At 37.0% G+C, this 23,586-nt stretch overlaps 1 pseudogene; it reads left to right on the plus strand.

Annotated features, from left to right (window-relative positions):
* Positions 1-18,939: 18,939 nt before the first annotated feature.
* On the plus strand, positions 18,940-23,403 carry LOC127210651 (kappa-casein-like; annotated as a pseudogene).
* Positions 23,404-23,586: the final 183 nt, after the last annotated feature.

Genomic DNA, 23,586 nt, shown 5'->3' on the forward strand with positions numbered 1-23,586 from the left:
CCACCTGACATAGGTGCTAGGAACCAAACTTCGGTTTTCTCCAAGTATAGTATGTGCTCCTCACCACTGAGCCATCTATCCAGCCCCAGAAAAGTTATATGTTAATAATTCAAATATTGAAGTAAACGGAGAACCTTAAAATTATGGATGGTGATTTGCTCCATTAAATTCAAACAAAAATTCTGCAATACCTTTCTTTAAAGTCACTTGTAGGCCAAGTAGCCAATGTCAGATAAACATCAGAAGGACATTATCAGTTCAAGCACAAAACCTTTGATATTGTTACAGTACATAAAAGAAGTATGATTGTGTTTAAATTGTTGAAGCAATGTTCCAAGGAGGAGGAAAAACTTTATTATACTTTAATGCTTAATAATTGAGTTGTTATCTATAGTTAAAAGATTGTCTGTGTTAAGTCAGCTAGCAGGAGAAAAGCCTGACTCAGACCAGTATGTATGTCTCTTCAAATCTTTTCCTGAACCTCTCTCACATGCACACAGGGCACTTACCTACTCACAGGCAGAATGCACACAAAATAAAGATAACTATTTAATACCATAAATTATATTCATTCATGTATTTGCAGAGAGAAAAAAGTTTTGTGATAAAAAACATTGTAATGCGTATCAGCTATGAACTTAATACCATGTATACTATATCAAAATATTGATTATATCTGTTACAAATTCAAATTACGATGGCAAATCCATGTCATGATTCCAATAAAAAAAATAATGACATGGATGCTCAGATCCTGGACTGTGGCTTTAAACTCTTATACAATATAAATCCCCAGAAAAGTCACCCAACTCATACAATCAGTAGAATTCAGTAAGCACATACTTGGTTCCAATGTGAGCCAGAAGCATTCCGCTGCTTGGTGATATTGGCACAGCCTGTCTGGAAGGAGTTCTAATACTCGCTCCATTAAACTCAAACAAGAATTTTACAACGTCTTTCTTTAAAGTCACTTGTAGGCCAAATAGCCAAGATATTGGTGAATTTATTCAGTCACTGCAGGATTTACACACAATTAGTTTGCAGGAATTTTTAGCCACTGAATTTACTTGTAAGTGAGTATGACGTTAAAGAGAACTCAGGCATGAATTTGTGCCCATCCTCTTAATAGAAAGGCAACACAGTTTTGTCCTTTGTTAAGTTAAAAAAAAAAAATCCTTGTTATTGATATATGTGAAATGTATTTCTCAAGGTTTTCAATTCATACAAAATGATGTTAGTTATGTAAAATGCACCAAATTTCTCCAAGCTCCAGATTCTACAGACCACAGATGTAGTATATAATAGACTTCTATTCTTACTGAAATCAGAATCAGTGGGCCTTCCACTAAGGCCTACCTACCACACCATGATTTGCAATGTGAATTTCCCTACCACTAAAGATTAAAGGACTTTTTCTTGACATCCCTGCTAGAACATAACAGTGGTTTTTCCTCCTGCATCACCCAGCCTATGCATTATAGTTGAAATGGTGCAAAAAGATCATTTAATTCCATTGGCTGCTCAGAAATACCTCCAGCCACACCTTAGCCTGTGGTCTTCCAGCTGCTTCCTGGATATCTGCAGAGATGAGTGTTCTTAATATTTCAAGTTTGTCCTTTTACAGAATCCTACTGTGTTATCATTATTAATTCCTGCCTCTGACATCTAAGGTCCCCCAAAAGCTTATGGCCTCTTGTGTATGACACCACCTTGTTTCATATCAATCCCCTCAAACTCCTTTATACACAGACACACAGACACACAGACACACACACACACTCCATCCCCTAATGTGAGCTGTAGGATACTTCTGTATGAGTTGTTAAAGAGGCCCTAGAAGCTTCCAAAACAATACTGGCTCTTGTCATTCCTCTTGTTTATCCACCAGCACTAGCTGACAAGACCCAATCACTGAAGACATTCTACATCTTAGATGGACAAATAGGAAGATGAAGCTGAAACTGAACTAGAAAACTGTAAGCTACAGTGAAGACATGTAACCAATCTGTGAGCTTGCTGTGAACTACAGCAAGATGTGTGCTCTGGTGTAACCAACCAATAGGACGGAAGTGTGCCTAGAATTCTAAGCCTGGAGCAGTGGCCCTGGATAGGAAGGTCATAGGCCCTCAGAGGGAGCCTACTAGCATTATTTTGCTGTGTAGACAGATTTCCAAAATTCATTCCATAGATTTGTGATGCTCTCAGCATTGTTCAAAAAGGTAAGAGTTAATAGAGACTCATAACAGGTCAAAAGGAGATGTCAGTGCTGATGAAGTGACAGTCCCTAACCTCCACAACCTCCAGGGCTCAGAAAGCATAATGGAAAAGGAGGAAGAAAGAGTGTACAAGCAAAATGATGAAGAGATGTGTAACAAAAAGATATTGTCTAGACAAGACATAGCCACTCATTAAGCCACTGCAGCTGTAGTTACCTCACAAACCTAAGTTAGATTGAGTCTACTAACATGTCACTGAGGATGGCGAAGGGACCCATGAGTCTTCACCACTTCTTGGGAGACTACTGGCAATTACTAATGGCTGAAAGGAGTGATACATTTCCTTCAGTGCAGCAGCCTCTGATAAATTCCTCACACGTCTGGTAATTACTTGCAAACAACTCTAAGCTCAACAAGTAGCACAGAAGAAGAAGAAGAAGAAGAAGAAGAGAAGAGAAGAAGAAGAGAGAAGAAGAAGAAGAAGAGAGAAGAAGAGAAGAAAGAAGAGAAGAAGAAGAAGAAAAGAAGAAGAGAAGAAGAAGAAGAAGAAGAAATGAAGGCTATTTTGTGTTAACCAATGGCTCCAAGTTTTGAGGCCTTGCCTTGAAGGGTGGGTGATATGCCCAGAGTCACTCCATTGGAGAAAGCTGATCTTCTATTGATAACAGCAGGTATCAACTGTAAATAGTTTTGTGGTTGGGGTGGGATTTGGTGTCCACCTCCTCATCCCTCCATGCTGGGATTTTGTCTCCTTTGAACTTGTGCAGGTCTTGGTTGTGTTTTCAGTCTCTGTGAGGTCATGTGTATATTGTGTCTGGGAGATGATGCTTCCTGGTGACACCCACCACTTCTGGGTCTTATGATCTTGCCACCACTAGTTTGATTTGGCTTAGTATTTTGTCTTACTGGTTTTATTTGTCTGCTTTGATTTTTGACAGTGATAGGAAAGAGTGTGAAGTTAGGTGGGTAGGGTGGTAGGTAGGGTCTAGCCGGAGGTGTGGGCAAAGGAAATGGATATAACCAAAATACACCATATGAAAATAATGAATAGTAATAAAGGTGCCCATGTAACAAAAAGAAAGAGAAGACATAAAGGTAAGAAGAGGACTGTGGAGAAGAACGATTTCAGTGGGGGAAAGGGGGGGAAACAATAAAGGAGGGAGAAGTGACTAAAATCCATTATATACATGCACAAAACTATAAAACGGAAAAGAAAAAGAAAAAAGAAAAAGAAAAATGTCTTGAGCTCACATCTCTTTGTTGGAGAGCTAGATAGTTGGTTGACAGCTGATTTGAAAAGAAAAATACCAGCTTCCCTTTGGTTAGGTTGTGTCTGAGGTATCCACCCAGCAGCACAATGACGCATGCAGCTGGATAAAAAGACCCTGTGTGCCACAAGATCTTAGCTAAACCATGGTGGGGCTAAAAATTATCATGCTACTCACGCCAAGTGCAGACTAAAATCATACATGATCAAACACATACAGCAAAGCAGAACACATGAGGCTGCTGCAGAAAGGCAAAGGAACAGGAGGAAGTGGGTATTTGGGATAATTTTTTTCAGAGAAGGATGAACATGACAATGGGCAGGTGAGAGGTGAGAACAATCTAGAAGTAGTTAGAGGAGTGAGAGTGTGATCAAAATATCTGGGGGAATAAAATAATTTGAAGAAACGAAGGAAAAATTAGATCTTTGGCATCTTAACAAAAGTCATTATTAAATTTCAAGACACATAACATGAAGACAGAAAAGTGCATCTTGGTTTCAAAAATAAATAACAGTTAGCAGTTTTTCCTAGAATGCTTTCAGCTAAGTAGAAGAAACTAAAATCAACTTTTAATAAAGACATTCAATAGCATGTCATACAATACACACACATACACAGGCACACATGCGCACTCATGCACATTCACACACATACACACACACATACACACACACACATACACACACACATACACACACATACACACATACATACACACACACACATACACACACATACACACACATACACACACACATACACACATACACACACACATACACACACACATACACACACACACATACACACATACACACACATACACACACATACACACACATATACACACACATACACACATACACACACACATATACACACACATACACACACATACCACACATACACACACACACTCATCACATACACACACACACACACATACACACACATACACACATCACACATACATACACACATACACACACATCACACTCACATATACACACACATACACACATACACTCACATATACACACACATACACACACATACACACACACATATACACACACATACACACACATACACACACACATACACACACACATACACACACACACACACACATACACATGCACTTCTCATATCTATTCCTGGAAGAGAACATTACTCTAAGCTCAGCATGATCAAAACGAAAACCAATATATGGTGAATATTGTATTTAACAGATCAACAGTTCAGTTCTCTTTAAGTCAGTGAAACAAGGTTAAATGTTGTTACGTAAAAATTAACTTTAATGTTTCTCTGGGTTTTTCTATCCTTAGGCTGACATTGTAAAATGTTTATTACAAGTGGGTCTTGGAACCAGCAATCAGCCCAGTATTGGCAAAATTCTAGTTACGGTCTTTTAAATCAAGTACTAACCCTCACAATTTCTCAGGCCCTTGGCCAACACAACGGGAAGATTTGATGATCATTTTTGCTTGTTGCTGGCTGTTTTACAGATTAAATGGTTTAACAGTCATGAAACACTTATAGGGCAATAAACCTCAAATCCACAAGAGACAAAATTTAAAGGAAAACCACAAAGGAAATATTCTGTAGTCAGTCACTCAACCATAGTTTCCAGAAAACTGCCAATACTGGTTATTTCTCAGTGTCAACGGATTGTGAGAGTTGATGAGTCAGCTGACTAATAACTGATCCCAGGGAGTGGCTTTGCGGACACTTCTCCATTCCACTGCACTGGGAATGTATAAAAGAGATGCAACTCCGAAATACCAGGCACCCACCACTTCTCATAGCAGCATCAGCTGGAAGGAACTGAGCGGAGAGTTTGAGGTAAGAGGGGTCAGAACTGTCGCTGTAAGCTGTGGCCATAGAACTCTTCCAGGACATGGATGCTACATATGCATATTAATTTTTATCAACTACCAGAATTGAAACTGTCATGGACCACTTGCTTAAATTTACAAATAGCAATCTGACAATTATTTTGTGTATTTCTGCTTGTAAAAGTTTCTTTAAAACTATCGTTTTTTTATAGTAAGGATATATTTTAAGAGTGACGATAAAGGCATTTTTTCCTGAATGGGACACAGATGCAGGGGAAGGAGAATGAGATCAGATTTATCATTTGAAAATTTTGTGGACCAAGTCAGCAAAGGCTTGGGGAATTCGTGCAGTGAAGAAGTGCCACTTTTGACCTTGCCAAGAGTAGTGGAGCAAGCACTTGGGAGGCAGAGGCAGGGGAATGGATCTCTGTGAGTTCAAGGCCAACCTGGTCTACCTGGTGAGTTCCAGCACAGCCAGAGATAGAGTGAGACTGTCTTGACAAAAAAAAAAAAAAAAAAAAAGGCCATCTTGTTAGTAACCTCCTGTTTCATCTTTAAAGTATCATCATTTATACCCCAGTCTGATATATCATGTTGATTTTAATATAAAAATTATTTAAAATTGTATTTTCTATTAGTCTTTGAATGAAATAGATGGTGAAGAAAAATGCATCCGGATAACTCATGACATAAGGCTTCTCAACATAACAATATACTGCTAAGACTTGAGCAATAAAAAATAAAGAGGTAGTTGGTAATTATGATGTGTGGTGATTAAAACACAGTCCAAAGGAGTCTGTGATGGCGTTTATCTCTGTTTAATGAGATTGTAAATTATCTGTGAAAGCCATCCCATTGTAAAAATCATCTACAATTCTATTCCCTCCAAAACTATTTCCACACTCTGTCTCTTCTATATGCTCTCGACATTTTGCAATGTCTGTGTATAGTATTTATCACGTGTTGCTTTACATTATAAATGCATATCTCTATCTCTAACTAGCCTTTACCTAAAAGAGCTTTATTGTTACATCCTTGAGAGTGGCTAGCACCAGGCTTGAATAAAGAAGGTGGAAGCGTATATGCATGTGTGTGTGGTGGTGGTGGGGCCAGGTGGGGAGGAGGACCATATTATGAGTTTTCTATACTGAGAGTCTGATATTTGCTAAACTTAGCAAAACTTTTAAATTCCTGTCTTCAAACTCAGCAATTATTTCCTAGCACTATGTATACTCTAATTCAGATTTTCACTGATATGATGAATAACAGAGACAGAGTTCAAGGAGTGGCAATATTTTTTTCTTTTATACTTTATTCTTCATAGGAAAGTTCAGTAAGTGATAAAAATGAATGTCCATGGTCTCAAAGTAACCCCAAGATGTTAATAGCATGGTAAATCAACATTTTCCTTGGTGTAAAACCCTAAATCTTCTTCAAAAACTGTATAATGTACTGATAAGTAATACCCTACTCAATAAGGTCTATAAAACAGCATTTATAAAGAAATAGTTCTTTAAAAATAATTATACAATAAAGCGATAAAATTGCAAGTCACCCCTGTATTAATTTTTTAAAGTTACCTACTAGTAAATGGACAATACAGCTGAAAATGATTAGCTAAGTCTGGAGAAGTGTTAGTCACAGACCCTGGTCCAGGATTGTGTCTTCTGGATTTCTGTCAATATTGTCTTTCTTATGATGTCTAGGGTGTTCTGGGAATGATGAAAGCTGTCCTCCTGCTCTGCGCCATCCTGGCAGTAACTGCTTGTCTCCCGGTGAGTACTCACATCTGATCTCTAAAAGAGTTCATACACATCGTCATGATCCACAGTTCTCTATGATGTTATTAGTCTCTCTACACATTTCAGTTTATAAAGATACTTACAACCTGACCTGTAGCGTTATATTTCAGACAATGCCATATGCTTTTCTGATACATGATTTGATCCCATGTAGTTTTTGTGCAGTAGCAAATGTAGTAAAATTTAAAAATGCATTCTAAGAAATAGAAATGCCACTCAGTGCTACAGCACTTACCTGGTAGTTGTCTTAGGCTAGTTTCTATTGCTGTGATCAATGCTATAACCAAAAGGAAGTTGGGGAGGACAGACTTTATGCAGCTTACAACTCTTGAGCCACACTCCATCACTAAGGCACATCTTGGCAGCAACTAAAGGTAGGAACAGGAGGCTGGAACTGAAGCTGAGGCTACGGAGAGGAGCTACTTACTAATTTGCTCCTCATGGCTTACTCACCATGCTTTCTCACACAACTTAGGATCACCTGCTCGGGGTAGTACTTCACAGAGTGGTCTGAGCCCTTCCACATCAGTAATTAAACAAGAAAATTCCTTATAGGCTTGCCCAGCAGAAATCTGATGGAAACATTTCCTTAATTAAGATTCTTCTTCTCAGATAACCCTGCCCTGTGTCAAGATGATTAAAAAAAAAAACAACAACAACCTAGACACTAACTGTACAAAGCCCAAGGGTTGATTGTTGATCCTCAGCACCAGAAAAAAGAAAAAAAACAATAACAATTCTCTCTATATCATATATAACATCTCCATAGCAACCAGTCCTATATTCTAATGGACAGCATGAAACTGCATTAGACAGTAATTGAATTGAATTAGTTATCACGTGTATATGTATGTGTATATGTATATGTTTTATTTCTCATCCATTTCATCAGCACACATTAATTTCATCATTTGACCCTTAGGTGCCTCAGGACCAGGAACGAGTAAAAAGAAGTGTAAGTTGCTTTCCATCTTTATATGACAGTTTTCTGTGTGAAATCGCCACAACTGTGGTTAAATGCATTTAGTTAGGAAAACCTCTCGGCCCGTGCAGAGGTTCTCGAGAATTGTTGGGGTATTAGAAGTAGACAGAGGTATAGAGTTTGACTTTTGGAAGCACATCTGAATCCAGTATAAATTATTTGATTAATATCTTCCTATAGAGAGAAATATCTTTTCATTGCATTTAACAATGACGCACAGGTTTAGTTGTGAACCACTTTGTGACAAAAGGCACCACCCAGTTACCTAAAACTTCTTCTTAAGGCATCACCTTCCAATAACATTGATCTTTGGACCAAGTCTTTAACAGCTGATCCTTCTGGGAACATTTGACATCTCATTCCAGATAGTAGTAGGCCAGCCTTGATGACCAAAGTAGGAAAAATTCAGTGAAACGTTATTTTAGTATGAACAGACAAGCAAAAACACTTCATAAAAATGGCATGGTAGGAATGAAGAAATGGCAGACACATACATGCAGAAAAGCTGGGATGGAGTAGGCCATGTGCTATGAAGGATAGGAACCATCAGCAGTTGAGAAATGCAGTGCTCTTATATACAGCAAGTACAAGGAGGATGTGGTCAGCTCATGTCAGCAGGGGCTCTCTGAATGGGAGCAGTCTTAAGTTGCAGTCATTAGGGAGGAGGAAGCTGCATGTGATGCTTCTGCACACACTGGCTTTAGCTAACTGAAAATGCTTTGTATGTGGGCTACGGGACAGCTTAACCATTCTTCTGAGACTGACCCTGATCTGCCATTCCCATGAGCCTGAGACACTGGGATCCTTGACATGACCATGCTCAGGCCAATAATATAAGATTTCAATCCTCTCAGCACAAAAACTGATAGAAAAAATGGACACAGAGAGAAAAAGATGCAGAAAGAGAGATGAATTTCACATGTGGTTTGGTTAATGGTCACACGAATCAAAGAGATACGTGTATCATATCTTCACGTCTCATCGTTGTCTTATAGCTATAGAAGGAATTACTAGAACTATTAACTTTGAATTCTAAGATTTGGACAAATAATTGTCTCTAATCTTCTAAACTGAGATAATCAAGTCCCTGTTAATTCTACATATAAAAACTGTAAATAATGTAAACCAATTAAGCTTTCTCCTTAATAAGGAAAAGACACATGGAAGAGAGCTGCATCAAGCAATGGTAACACAGACCGTCCTTTTTTATCACCAGGTCAGTGACAGATGATGAAATAGTCCAACGGCTCCCTTGGCCCCCGCAAATGAATCCATTTGGCACATACCCACCATTGCCAAATCAAGACTATCTGTGGAATTATTATTATTGTCTCATGACATTCTTTCCCCCTGGAACTCCATCTCCTTACCAACAGAATGAGAAAAAAGCTACAGTGTGATTTAAGATGAAACAAGCGGTGAGTATGAATACTACACTTTGGCTGCTCTGTTTCCTATTTGTGGGTTTGGATGTATCATTCCATGAAAATACATGCTACACTGTTGCTAGCTACTAGGATCCCATAGGTTTCAGTATTTTTCTCCAGTAAATATTGTTGGCACCAATGGTAGAAATGTGTGTATTATACATGTGTGTATATATGTATATGTGTATATGCATGTGTGTATGTGTGTATATACATACATGCACACACACTATGGACCCAATAACACAGCAGTTTAAAGTCCTCATCTGCTACAATACAATAAAAGCAACCTTTTATATTTTTATTTGAACATTTTCTACTAATACAAACAATTTTTCACTTTGGGCTGAACCATAGAACTAGGAGAAGCAGATTTTTAATATAAAGCTCAGGCTGGATGAGTTCATTTATCTAGATCCTAAAAGAAAGTTCATCGTAGTCCACAGAAAAGTAACATAAGCTTTTTAATGTTAAAAACCAAAGACAATGTTGTAGCTGTAACATTAAAATACAAAACAAAACAACAACAACAGAAAACTCTACAGCCCTATGGTTTGCTCAAAGTAGAAGGTACTGTCATCAAAACATACCAGAATCAAAGTGGTGACTCTGCAAGTCGTGGATGGATTGGGAAAGTATAGGCTATATTGTAGATAAAATTCAGACCCATAACACACACACACACACACATATATATAATATAGTATGTAATATGTGTATACAGACACATGGAAAGGCTCTGACATTTTCTTTTCCTACTAAGCATTCATGTATTGAATGTTTTCCAGTACTTGAATTACATATATTTATATGGCAATGTATATGATAAAAGTGCAATTTATGTGTATATGTACATACACATGTATCTTATAAGTGCCTTAGAGAATGGCCCACCTGGATTAATAATTATATACCTGCCATTTATTTCAGGTTACTTTGAAATTGACTTCGAGCTGCTTCCCTGAAGGATCACTGTTCCTTTTAAGAGAGAAAAATAAATGCAGTTGAATTAGCATATGCTGTTGTCTCTTTAGGAGTCTTTTTACTAAGCATGAAAGGGGAGGTCCTGGGCTTTTAACAGTTTTATATGATTATTTTATTTTTTATTTTTAAATGTAACTATTAATTTTTGAGAACTCTATATGTTCATACAGTGTATTTTGATGTTATCCACCCTCCCACCACTCCCCCTCACTTCTCCCAGATACACATCTCCCTACTTTGTGTCCTCTACATTTTTTTTATAAACTGCCTGGTCCAATTTGTATTGCCCATAAACTAGTGGGTATATGTCCATTCACTTGAGCCACACCCTTAAAAACATTGACTCGCCTCCTCCCAGAAGCCATCACCTGTCGTAACATCGCAGTTAGGGGTGAGGGCTTGTAAGGCCCACTTCACACAGGAATATTGAGTGGCTCTATTTTGGCAATCAAGCAGAACTGCAGTCCTTACATGAGTCCTGCAGTCAAATGTCAGGTTGAGAAGAATCTGGATTGTTCTGCTTTTTTCTCAACCTCTAACTCTTACAAGTTTTCTACCCTTCTTCCACTATTTTCCCTGAGCCTTGCATAAGGAATATGATAATGATGCCCCATCTGTGGCTGAGAACTATACAGATACTTGTCCTGTGAATTTTGACCAATTTTGAGTTTCTGCATTAACCACTACATAAGCCAAAGAAACATCTTCAATGAGTTGTGATAGCTCCAGTAACATGCAGGTAAAAAGATATGAATTTGAAAGAAGTTTGATTCTCAGTCCACTTGTCAAAATAATATATTTATCATAATAAATGTAAAACATAAAATTTAACATACTTTAATATACACATGTGTGCATTGGGTACCTAGGCATGTGTCTGTCCAGATACACATGTGCATATATAGAAGTCAGAGTTCAGCCTCAAATGCTGTTCCTTAAGGTGTCTTCCACTTTATTTTTCAAGACCTGATTTCTCATTGGCCTTGTGCTTGCTGATTAAGCTAAAATGACTGTCCAGCAAACCCCATGAACATGTGTGTCTCTGCTTTCCCAACATTGAGATAGGAGGCTCATGCCACCATACCTGTTGTTGTTGCTTTATGTTAGTTCTAGATACCAAACTCAACGTCCATATGCTTACATGTTACCTTAGCTACTTTCATACTGTTGTGAAGAGATACCATAACCAAGATAACTTATAAAGAAAGCATTTCATTGCGGGCTTGCTTATAAATTTCCGAGGGTGAGTCAGGAAGCTGGGCAGCAGGCAGGCAGGTATGGCGCTGAAGAAGTAGCTGAGAGCTTTATGAATCACAGCACAGGGCAGAGAGAGAATATGTGAAGTGGGGGGACGGATGGGCTTTTAAACGCTCGGTGACACACCTCCTCCAACAAGGCCACACTTCCTGACCCTTTCCAAACAGTTCCACCAAATGAAGACCAAGCCTTCAAATATACGCACCTACGGGGATATTTCTCATTCAAAACACAACACACGGGAAGCACTTTACTCACTCTGCTGTCTACCCAGCCCTGAACGGACACCACTTGATTGTTAAACACTTTGGAGTGAGCGTGAGGAATAGAGGTGATTGAATCACCTGGAGTGTACTGAATGAAGGTGTTCACAGATTTATGTTGTACAAATTCATTGACAGTATCCAAGAGACTAAATTTAATTAATTTAACTAAAATACATTTGAACAACTGGGTCTGTATCCTATACACTGAAGAAGAGTAAGCTCAGCTCATTGGGAAAGGACATAAGCAAAAAGAATACATTGTCTCTAAACTCAAGAAGCCAGTAATAGTTAATATCCTTAAAATAGCATTAATATCATTCTTTCCAGTTACAGAAGCTTTGACATCAACACTGAGTTAAATATCCCCAATGCTCTTTCTTATTTGGAGAAACTAAAGATTATAGAAATCCTGTGAATCTCAGATGCCCATAGATCAAGCATATGGCAGAAATGCAAAGCCCGACCCAGTCTCTTCTGCTTTGCTTTCAGTAGCATTAGTACTAAACCATGTTCTGAGTCAGGGTCAGAGACTAGCTAACTCTCTTGCTTTTTACCTCATTTCAGGAATAAAAATCATTATGACTTTTAAGATGACTGCCAACAACAGCAACAACAACAAAAAAAACCAGTTAATAAAAGAATGTGTCCTCAAACTGTGTTGTTTTAATGTGTAACCAGCTTGTGGGTACAGTAGGTAGCAAATTCATTAATTAGAATTTTTTGTGGGGAAAAGCATAAAGTTACACTATTTTGTCATTTAAAACAATGGAAACAGTTATCTTGTTACACCTACAATGATTGGTTCCAAGGCAACCCTCCAAACCTCTCCCGATACATCAGGATCTCAGATGCCTACATTCCTTAATAGAATAAAATAGTGTAGTACCTGTTCATGAACTATGTATGTCTGCTTATATGGATTAACATGTTTCTGGATTGCACATAAAACCTAACACAAAGGTACTGTGTAAATAGCAGAGATACTTAATTATAAAGAATTACAATGGCGGGGTGTGAGGGGAATGGCTACAAGGTGGTCAATATGATGAATCCACCACAAGCCTAACTGCACAGGCCATGAAAGAGCTGACAGCTAGAGACTATGGTGGAAGAGCTAGACTGTCAGCCTGCGCATCCTCTCACTGGCATTCGCTGAGCACATGAATACTTTTGCACTTGGACATTTTCCTGGATATATTTTTTTTAATATTTTGAATTTGCTGTTGTTTGAATCTCTACATTTTGATCTAGATAAAGAAGGCCACCTGCACACATTTTATGCTGATCCTGAAGAACTTGGACAAAGACATTTTCTCTAATATTGTTTCAATTATTTTATATAACTTAGCTTAATAGTGAGATGTGTTGAGAGATTCTCTTTCCTCCCTGCAGGGTCTGGAGAGTCTGGTTCACACATCAGTAGAGATAACGTTCATAGATGCTGCACAACTTGCTTGCAGGCCAGGCAAGTAAACAGCACTGGGGGTGCTTAAAGAATGAAGGTTGGAGTGAATTAACCAAAATTATTCCAAGGATAGGGAGAGAAATAATTGAGCGGAAAGAGTCCATGAAAGCTCTCCCTAGGTTGAGGAAAATAAAATGAACCATGAGAGAAGTTGAGAGCACCAGATGATTTATAAGGAAAAGCAAACGAGAAAGCATTATAGCAAGAAAACCACAGGGTGGTTGAGCAGGACTCCTGGACCCGGATCCACCTGTCATAATTTTCCTCTTGTAGGTTTCTAGGACCCTCTGGATCCTTCTATTTCCTCATTCTCCCATGCTTCTCTCACCTAAAGTCCCAGTAGGATGTCCTCCCCTCTGACCCACTTTCCTGGTAAGTGAAGATTTTCATGGGACATGCCCCTTGGGCTAGTGTCTCGATATAAGTGAGTATACCATTTGACTCTTTCTGCTTCTGGGTTAACTCACTCATTATGATCATTTCTAGTTCAATCCATTTGTCCACAAATTTCGGGAATTCCTTGTTTTTAATAGCTGAATAGTATTCCATAGTATAAATGTACCACAGTTTCTTTATCCATTTTTCTACTGAGGGACTCTTAGGCTGTTTCCATGTTCTGGCTATTATGAATAAGGCAGCTATGTACATGGTTGAGCATATGTCCCTGTTGTGTGGTGGAGCATTTTCTGGGTATATTCCAAGGAGTGGAATAGCTGAGTCTTGAGGAAGCCCTACTCCCATTTTTCTGAGAAAGGGCCAGATAGATTTCCAAAGGAAATTTCCAAGGACAATATAGGTAGTAAACTTCGAACCCCTACCCAGATCTAGCAGATGGACAGGACATTCTCCACCGTTGAGTGGAGAGTGGGGTCTGACTTTCATGAGAACTCTGGTGCTCCATTTTTGACCACATACCCTTGATGGGGAGGCCTGGTGGCACTCAGAGGAAGGATAGCAGGTTACCAAGAAGAGACTTGATACCCTATGAGCATATACAGGGAGAAGAGGTTCCCCTCAGTCACAGTCATAGGGGAGAGCAGTAGGGGAAAGCAGAAGGGAGAGAGGCATGCATGGGAGGACACAAGGGATGGGATAACAATTGAGATGTAATATGAATAAATTAATAAAATATTAAAAAGAAAGAAAACCAAAGGGTACCAAAGGCTGCTATGACCTGAGTGCGGAGAGATCTAGATTTGGATGGATGAAGATCACTGATATGTGTACTTGAGTGACGTTAAGAGAATGGATGGCTACTGAAGCAAATGTAAGTTAGGATTACACGGGCCTAGAGCATATCAGAAAAAATGATGCACTGTAGAAACTGAAATTGTTCTTATCCATTACCTTTTGTCTGGGTGCTTACAATGGCTCCAGACACCTGGACATCCTAGTTACTAAAGCCTCAACTCAGCAGCGCACTAACATAAGGTCACAGTGTCGTTCACCCCGCGCCCCAGCGGACTTGGAAGGTCTCCTTCCAGACTGAAGGTTCTCTGTAGACCAGTGATTCTCAGCCTTCCTAGTGTTACTGTGGTCATAGCATCTTTGGGGCAGAATAGCATTTGAAGCAAGTGATTGATCCACTAAAGAAATGCCTTTCTGTAGAGAAAAGTTTCAAGGACTCGCAAACATTCTTGACACATATTCCCTTACTAAAGTGATAGTTTCCCCCTTTTTATGTTTATTATAATTTATTCATATTACATCCTGATTGCTACCCCATTGCTTATATTTTCCCATTCCCACCTTCCCTCCTTCTTCTGTCCTATTCCCCTCCCCTAGACCTCTGACAGAAGGAGTCCTCCTCCCCCACCATATGACCACAGCCTATCAAGTTCCATGTGAATAGCCTGCTTCCCCTTCCTCTGTGTGCCTGCAGGGCCTTCCCACCAAGGGGAAGTGATCAAATCGGGGACATCAGAGTTCATGTCAGAGGCAGTCCCGACTCTCCCCACAACTGTGGAGAATGAGCTGTCCATTGGCTGGATCTGAACAGGGGTCTAGGGTCTCTGCATGCATTGTCCTTGATTGTTGCAACAGTTTGTGCATTTGAGCAAAGAGAGAGAGAGAGAGAGAGAGAGAGAGAGAGAGAGAGAGAGAGAGAGAGAGAGAGAGAGAGAGAGAAAGAAAGAAAGTAAGTTTGAGTATTCGGCTTTTTTTTTTTTTTTTTTTTTTTAGCAAATAACAAAACAGCTTAAAACTCATATTCTTAATTGATGGTTGAGAAACGACAGAGTGGAATAAAGCACCTTTAGGATTTGAGGACTGACCAAACTATAAACTTCCACTTTTATCACTAAGCCCTTAATATCCTAAGGAAATTGGATGATTTAACAACCTACGTAGACAGGCTGGTGGTATTTCACGTGCAACAACACATGAATAACAGAAACAAATTCTAAGAAATAGAAAGTCTGGGCTTCTTGTGTAGACTCTGCACAAGTATTCTAGGGATCAGAACAATGTTCCCAACTTTCTAAGACATGTAATAGTTCCTCGAAACAGACAGGGACACACAGAAATTCTACAATGCTGTCATTATGTCTTGTTTACATTCTGGCAGCTCTACATTGATTCCAGTCAATACCTCGGTCTGATGACGTTTTCACGAAGTGAAGTCACTCAGCGTTACTACCCAGGGGAAAAAACACAGTAGAGCAAATATTCTTCCCTGAGTTGTTTAGGCAAAGTATATGTTTGGCTACATTTATCAAACTATTAACAGCATTGGCAATTTTACAACCCATGTTCTGAATCGGAATTCTTGGTCCTTAAAACAGAACAATTATTTCAAATTCAATCACTTAATATTGTGCATCCAAAATGGACACTTTAAAAGTCCATAAAACAATTTTTTTCCAAAGGAAGTAATTAATCTGGGAGTATGCACTCAGTGTTAATTACTGAGTGTAATAAGGAATACATGCTGAAGCCAAAATGCAAGTGATCAACCTTCAGAGTGATGAAAGTGGTTCATGGTTGAATTTAACTTACAAAAGGAACACATAGTTTAGTTGGTTGATATTTTAATTTTAAAAACAAGTTGTAAATTTGCAGGAAAAATTACCAACATGAACCATACTAAATATAAAATCACTTGGAAGTAAAGTTCTTCAAGAAAAAAATACTTAAAATGTGAAAAATAATTGTGGCTATTTTTTATTTTTAGCAATAGCTTTAGATTCAGCTATATGAAATGAGTAGGTTAAGAATGTACTTAATACATTTTCCTATATTTGTACAAAATACAAAACATTCATTCTTTAAGGAATTGGTTGTTTTCCCTCCACCTTCCTGCCTAACAACTATGCTTCCTGGTCTGTGGGTACCTACAAGAGCTGAACTGAACATGACCTGTTGACGTCAAATCTTCCCTTTCTGTCATCATCTTATTGGGTGAAAAGTAGGAAGGAAGTAGAATGTGACTCCTATACCAATACTCTATAATTGGCCTCAGTTATTTATCTTGTGTCTTGTCTGCAGCTAAGAGGCCAAGCAAAACCCACTGCCAAGCAAGAGTTGACTCCAAGTACAGGTAACGGTCCTCAGCTGTCCAGGCCAGTGATGTTATTTTGAAATCATATCTTCTTCCTTTTAGCCTAAGCTTAAATACATCTAGGTATCATTTCAATATTAATTTCTAACTTAGACATTAGACTAGAAAATGTTGTAATCAAAAAATTAACTATGCTTTGTCTTAAAGTTTAGGTTTGATACTGTGAAATTATGCAAGACATCATTAATTCTAATAAAGATATTTACAGTATCCTATAGACAATGTCCTATAGACAAATAGAGAGGGCTAATTTATCAGTATGCTGGAACTATAAAAATTGCTCAGATTAGAAAATAATTACCTTCAAATCTTATTTCTACTTAAAGCTCATAATTTCTTTTATTATAGTGTAATTATTATATTATTTTTTCTTATACTGTACTAAAGCATATCCTTCAAAGCTGAATTAATCCATAATTTCACAAACCATGACTCCTTCACAGGTGACAGAGACAAACACAAGCACTTAACCATTATATAGCTGATACATACAGTAAAATTTTAGCTTTCTACTGAAAAGAAACTTTTTAATGTTAATTATATGCATTACATTTATTTATATATGTTATTATATAATATTTAATAGCATATTTATAATATAATGTTAAATATAAAAGTAAATAATAGAATATATTCTTTTATTATTGAAGAGGAGTCTATGATTTTACCAAAGAATTGTCATTTTTCAGGTAATGATTTGCGACGGTAACTGGAAAATAAGAAATTTAACAAGGAATTCTATCCACTCAAGAAAACATTTTGCTTAGGTTGTCCAAAGTTGATTGTACATGAGATATTTGCAACCTAGTGATTTCTTAGTAGTGGCCTGAAGTCAGTTTTTAAAAAAAAGCTTTTCTAATCACCTGAGGTGCACATGAGGAGAGGCAAATGGGGGTTGGTATTTTTTCCTTTTTCCCTCCTGCAGGGTGGACCATCCAGGTGTTGATTCTGTGACTCTTGTAAAGTTTATTTTTCCATAACTCAAGTTAATACAAGTATAGCAAAAATAAGCTACTGTAAGACATAGTATTCCCTTTTCAAATATAATATACACTAATGTGTTAGAAGTTTGAAGTGTTATGTAATTATTTAAGAACTATTAAAATTAAGTGAGCAGGTGGGCACTGTGACTTCTTTAGGAAAAGACTAACTGGTATCTTTATCACCTCAAAGATGTTTAAAGTGCCATGTGTATACTTTCTATTGAAGCAGTGCAATTAATGATATCATTGGAAAAATACATTTATAATATAACAAATGCTGTTTCCCAGCAGTTCCATTCCATGTCTGATATATTAATTAAGGGTTGCAGAATGTTAGAAATGGCCCAGTTTGGAGTCCTGTTTTTTTTTGGTTTTTTTTTTGTTTTTTTTTTTTTATAGGTAACAAATGTAAAGAAAGAGGACATTATTTCCCAATTGTAGAGCCTAGGTTCAGACTCTGTTCTCTCACACTGAGCAGCTTTCTGCTCACAGAGCCCAGCCTCACACTCCAACACAGAGCACTGAGATCCTTACTGTGTAGGCTCTGCACAGTCTAATCTTATCTTCCATTTGAGCCCATGCCGCTCACTGCCAGAGCCCAGCTCCACCTCACAATTTCAACATTTGACATAGCGCTTATTCCCAGAAGATTTATATCAAATGAACAGATGGTTAAATTTTAATGACACTTTCACTAATAGTCACAAATTAACTTTAAACTAATCTTACTTCAAGTTTGGTAGTTCTGTACCATTGAGAAAATAGATTTCTTGCAGTGGTTAGGTCTACCTATAAGTTCAGAGCTTTCTCTCCCTTAAGAAAAACATTACATACGATCACTTCTAACTTGTTAGCAAGAGTCTTAATTCATTTAACTTTAATTGTAGGTGCAATGATGAGGAACTTTATCGTAGCTGTGAACATTCTGGCATTAACTCTTCCCCTTTTGGTGAGTTGATTTTATTTCAATTTTGTTGATGAGATATTAAATAACTTTTACTTAAGAGTTCCAGTTATATGAATATAAAAATATAGATAACTCAAGGAGTATAACAGTTGGTTACTAGTTTTCCTATGTTTACTTGTTTCGTAAAATATTTTTCTAGATATCTATAGTTACATTAAATATCTCCAACATGTACATCAGTCATAATAATACAAACTAAATCATGCATAGAAAGTTTTCCAAATTCCTATACAACGGAAAAGAAGTCTATTTTTAAGTTAGAAAATACTATAAATATAATTCATAAACAATAAATATGGGAATCCTAGTCCAGGATCGGAAATCCTTTTGATAGAATTTCTATCCATCTCATCCTCCAGTCCCTTTAAGAACTAAGCATTTAAAGATGTTAAATAGTTGACATATTTCTCACGATTTCTCTTTCTGTAACTCCTCAGGCTGCCGAGGTGCAAAACCTACATCCAAGTGTAAGTTGATATTATCTCTGTTAGAGACTCTGACTACAAACACAATATTCTGAAAAGCTCAATCATATCCAAATGCCTACTGTCTTAAAGCTAAATAAGTATTTAAATGTTTCAACAAGTTTAACAAACCTTGAGAATTTTTAGTATTCAAATTACTACTTTCTTATCCTAAAACTGAAGTGCTTCCTATTGTGTGGGCTAGCCAAGTCCTTCTCACAAGTCCTGTGAACCCCTCTATGCTCTGTGATGGAAATGCAATGGCTGCACCTTTTTTTTTTTTAAGGCATTACTGTTTATTTTATTTACTTTTATATGAAACAATTTAAATGTAGTCCCATTTTGGTGCAGCTACTCTGGACAAGGACTTAATTTATAGTGATAAACATCACAGGTTGGTCAGCGCTCTTACAATAATTAAATGTATTAGTTTTGGGACTATTGTAATTTATGGAAGGTTTCAATGTGAAGACCAACTAAGTATATTATTATAGGTTTACGTAGGGGATGAACATGCTTGTTAATATTTATACACCAAAACATATGGATCTTGATTCATTTTTAAAAACATATTATTTCTAAGTCTTTGCCAAAACAATTGTATTCCTTTTTATTTAACACATTGGTTTGTGTTCATACCATGTAACAGTGTTGATGTGTCGTATTTTGTTTATGTATTATGTTTATGGAGAAAATTATACATTATGTGGATTGGAGAATCATTTCACAAACTATTTGCTGTTTGATCATTATTCTTTAGGCATGAGTTCTCTTATCCTAAAATTGAAGTGCTAATAGGCTACATTGCAAAACAAATATGCTTCTCTGAAAAGTGATGCTAAAACAAGCACTGGCTTGTGTTTTTTTTAAGACTGTAAAGACATCTTTATTTTGTTGTATGTATTAGAGGCTATTACACTTTAAAATCTAATTTGTATGGTTATATAGTACTACGTTACTCACATAATAAGAGCATCTTATTAATAATGTGATATAGAATTAAATCAAGTTTGCGTTCCAATAAACATAGAAACTTTAAATTTAATGTTACATTTTGGTGAACACACTTGCTCTATATAAATTTTAGCATCTGTACATATACCAAAGTAGATGTTAGAATTTCCAATATTTTGGTATTTACAACACATAACATTTTAATAGTTATTCATTATCATTCAAAGACAACTTTATCCCATGAATAATACAACCAATTTCAACACTGAAAACATAGACATGGATTTCTTTTTTTTTTTAATAAGTCTTTTTGTTTTCTTTCTTTTTCTTTTTTATTAAATATTTTTATTTTTTACATATACATGTATATTATTACACATGTAAACAATAAAATACCTACAACAAGAAGAACCATAAAACAAATAGGAATTATATAAATGTTACATTCTTAGTGTTTTGGCTATTTTTATATTTGGCAGCCTTGAAGAAAACATTTTTCCTATCTTGGTGCATCTAATATTCTGAACATAAATGATTATCTATTATATCTCATCATTATCAACTTAAAACATCTATCTAGACACAATAACATCTTAACCCATAAAAAACTAAGCTTAATTGTAAGACTAAACTATCTGGACTTCAACCCCATCAGAGACTTGAGAAAGGATAAAATTAATTACCTGAGTATACAGGGGTTGCAGGTTAGCAGCTTCCCAAATGAGAACATGACAGAGGCAGTTTGCTTCCTGAGCAGTCACCCAAAACTCTCTATAATGTTGGAGCATCTTCTTCAGCCTTCTGGCCCAATATATGTGACAGACATATTTGTGAGGCAGGAACTATTAAGGACTTGCTTATCCTGTCTCAGCAGAGTTTGGCCATCAACTCTGCCTGCATCCAAGCTTGTCCATTTTTAAGCAGAATTCTGTCAGTGGTAGAAATGAGGACATTTTGCCCAGGGGCTTCTTTGCCACATTTGAAGCCATCTCCATAAGGATGTTCTTTGATACTCATCGTCCTCTTGGAGGTAGGCTGGGTGTTGCTAGGAATTAACTATGACAGGCTGCATCTTACACAGGTCTTATGTAAGTAATCATAGCAGCTGAGAAGTCCGGAGTATAAAACCCACGCCCTGCCTGGAATATGGGGTCAAAGGCTTCAAGTCACAAGGACTTGATGAAATAATTCAAAATCAAAGTATAAGTTTATAGATTTTACCATTCAGACTTATGAGTAGCCAAAGCAAATGGAAAAGGCAATACGATGCTTTCTTTTTTTTATGTGCCAGTTAAATGCTTCTATCAATATAAAAATAAGCATAGTACTGATTTTGTCTTTAACACAACAGCAAAAAATGGAAAACAGAATCAAAAAATTTGTTTTCATTTTTCTCCCTTGTTATTTCTCATTATTTTCCTCTAACCCCTCAGGTTGCAGAGATGCAAAATCAGGAACAAGTGGCTGTAAGTCTATTTTCAATTATGTGTATAAGTGAAATAAAATATATAATAGTCTGCAAATTAAACACTAAATAAATATTTTATCTCTACCAAATAAACTAATATCTTTTGATAAGTGAAAACACCACTTGAACAAAAGTTAATATGAACCTAACTCTGTTTGCCAGACAGTATGAGGTTTTTTGAATCGTCCAAGTCATAAGAGTTCATTTTAATGCTTATTTAGCTCATGAGACAACTTTTCATATTTAATGCTGAGAAAAAAAAAAGAACAAAAATGTTGTTTATTGTCTCTTCTGTCCACTTTGTAAAGTTTGGGTGGGGGAAAAAAAGCCTTACCTGACCCCTCTTTAAATTTGTCTGTAGTGATGGCTTCCTTTTGTTTCAAAATGTGTTTGAAGGAATACACTAACTGTGCCTTTTTATGGGAAATGCCTGTGTTGAGTGTGACTTTGTTGGTACATTAGTATCGCCATGGAAAGTTTTGTAACTGCACATGGTTGGCAGAAATAAAAACAGAAAGGAAATTAAACTAAAAGGTTTTAAATCCAAAGGTTAAATTAAAAAAAAAAAAAAAACCTTCCCCATATGTTATAAATCACACAATTTCTCAGGCTGATAACATGTATGAACAATTATAGTTTATGTGGTGAGAATACATCCATGTGTGTTTGTGCACATTTGTGTGTGTGTTTGTGTATAATGGGGCAAAGTTCTCTATGAGACTTTTCCAGGTGCTGTAATTAAATATGCAATTCTAGTTAGTATTTTCCATATATGCCGTATTTGCATATGGGGAAACATACTTTACATTATTAATTACCTGTTTTTAAAAAATAAATATTATTTATATATTGTTAAAAGTAGTGTTTCACAATATGAAAATGATAGGTAGAATGTAAAATGCACATATCCAAATCTGAGAAAAAATGATGTGGGATTTCATACTTTCAGTAGTCTATTTCTTAACATAAAAATTGCATTATTTCAAAAGCTTCTGAAGTTGTCTTTGCATTGATCTACAGCTAGACCCTTTCTGCACAATTTTCTATTTCTGCAGTGCCATGGAAAGGAAGGATTAGTGTATGATCAGAAAAGAGTGCTGTACACACCAGCTCACTATGCGCTGAGGAGCAGTCTTCACTACGAACCTAATTACAGCTACTATAGGCCATCTGTACCTTTCATGCACACACTTACCCAGCAATTATAATGGTACTTCACCTTAGGTCTCCATTCCCCATCTCCAAATGGCAACAAGGGCCAAATTTCCCCCAACCTATTGGGGCACGTCGTTTCATTCCAAACCCATCCTTTCTTGCCATTCCTACAAATGAAAATCAAGGTAGCACTGCCAATCCAGTCATCAGAACCATTGTCCCTACTGAGTCTACACCAGCTCTATCATTGAACCAATGATGAATACTGTGGCCAGTCCTGAAGCTTCTACACTGTCCATCGATATCCCCGAGACGTCCACGGTCCCAATCTCTTCACCTGCAGCATAAAAATACTAAGGAAACATTGAAGAAGACAATAAAGGTAAGTAAGCAAGATAAAATGACCAATCCAGGTAAAAGCATGGACTTATTCACACAATCACAAATTTCTAAATTAGTACAATGGATAAATCATGTCCAGGAAGCAGGCAAAATAGTTAACTAGCATGTAATTTGGGCTAATATAGCATT

The sequence above is a fragment of the Acomys russatus genome, chromosome 28 (assembly GCF_903995435.1).
Source record: "Acomys russatus chromosome 28, mAcoRus1.1, whole genome shotgun sequence".
NCBI lineage: Eukaryota > Metazoa > Chordata > Mammalia > Rodentia > Muridae > Acomys > Acomys russatus.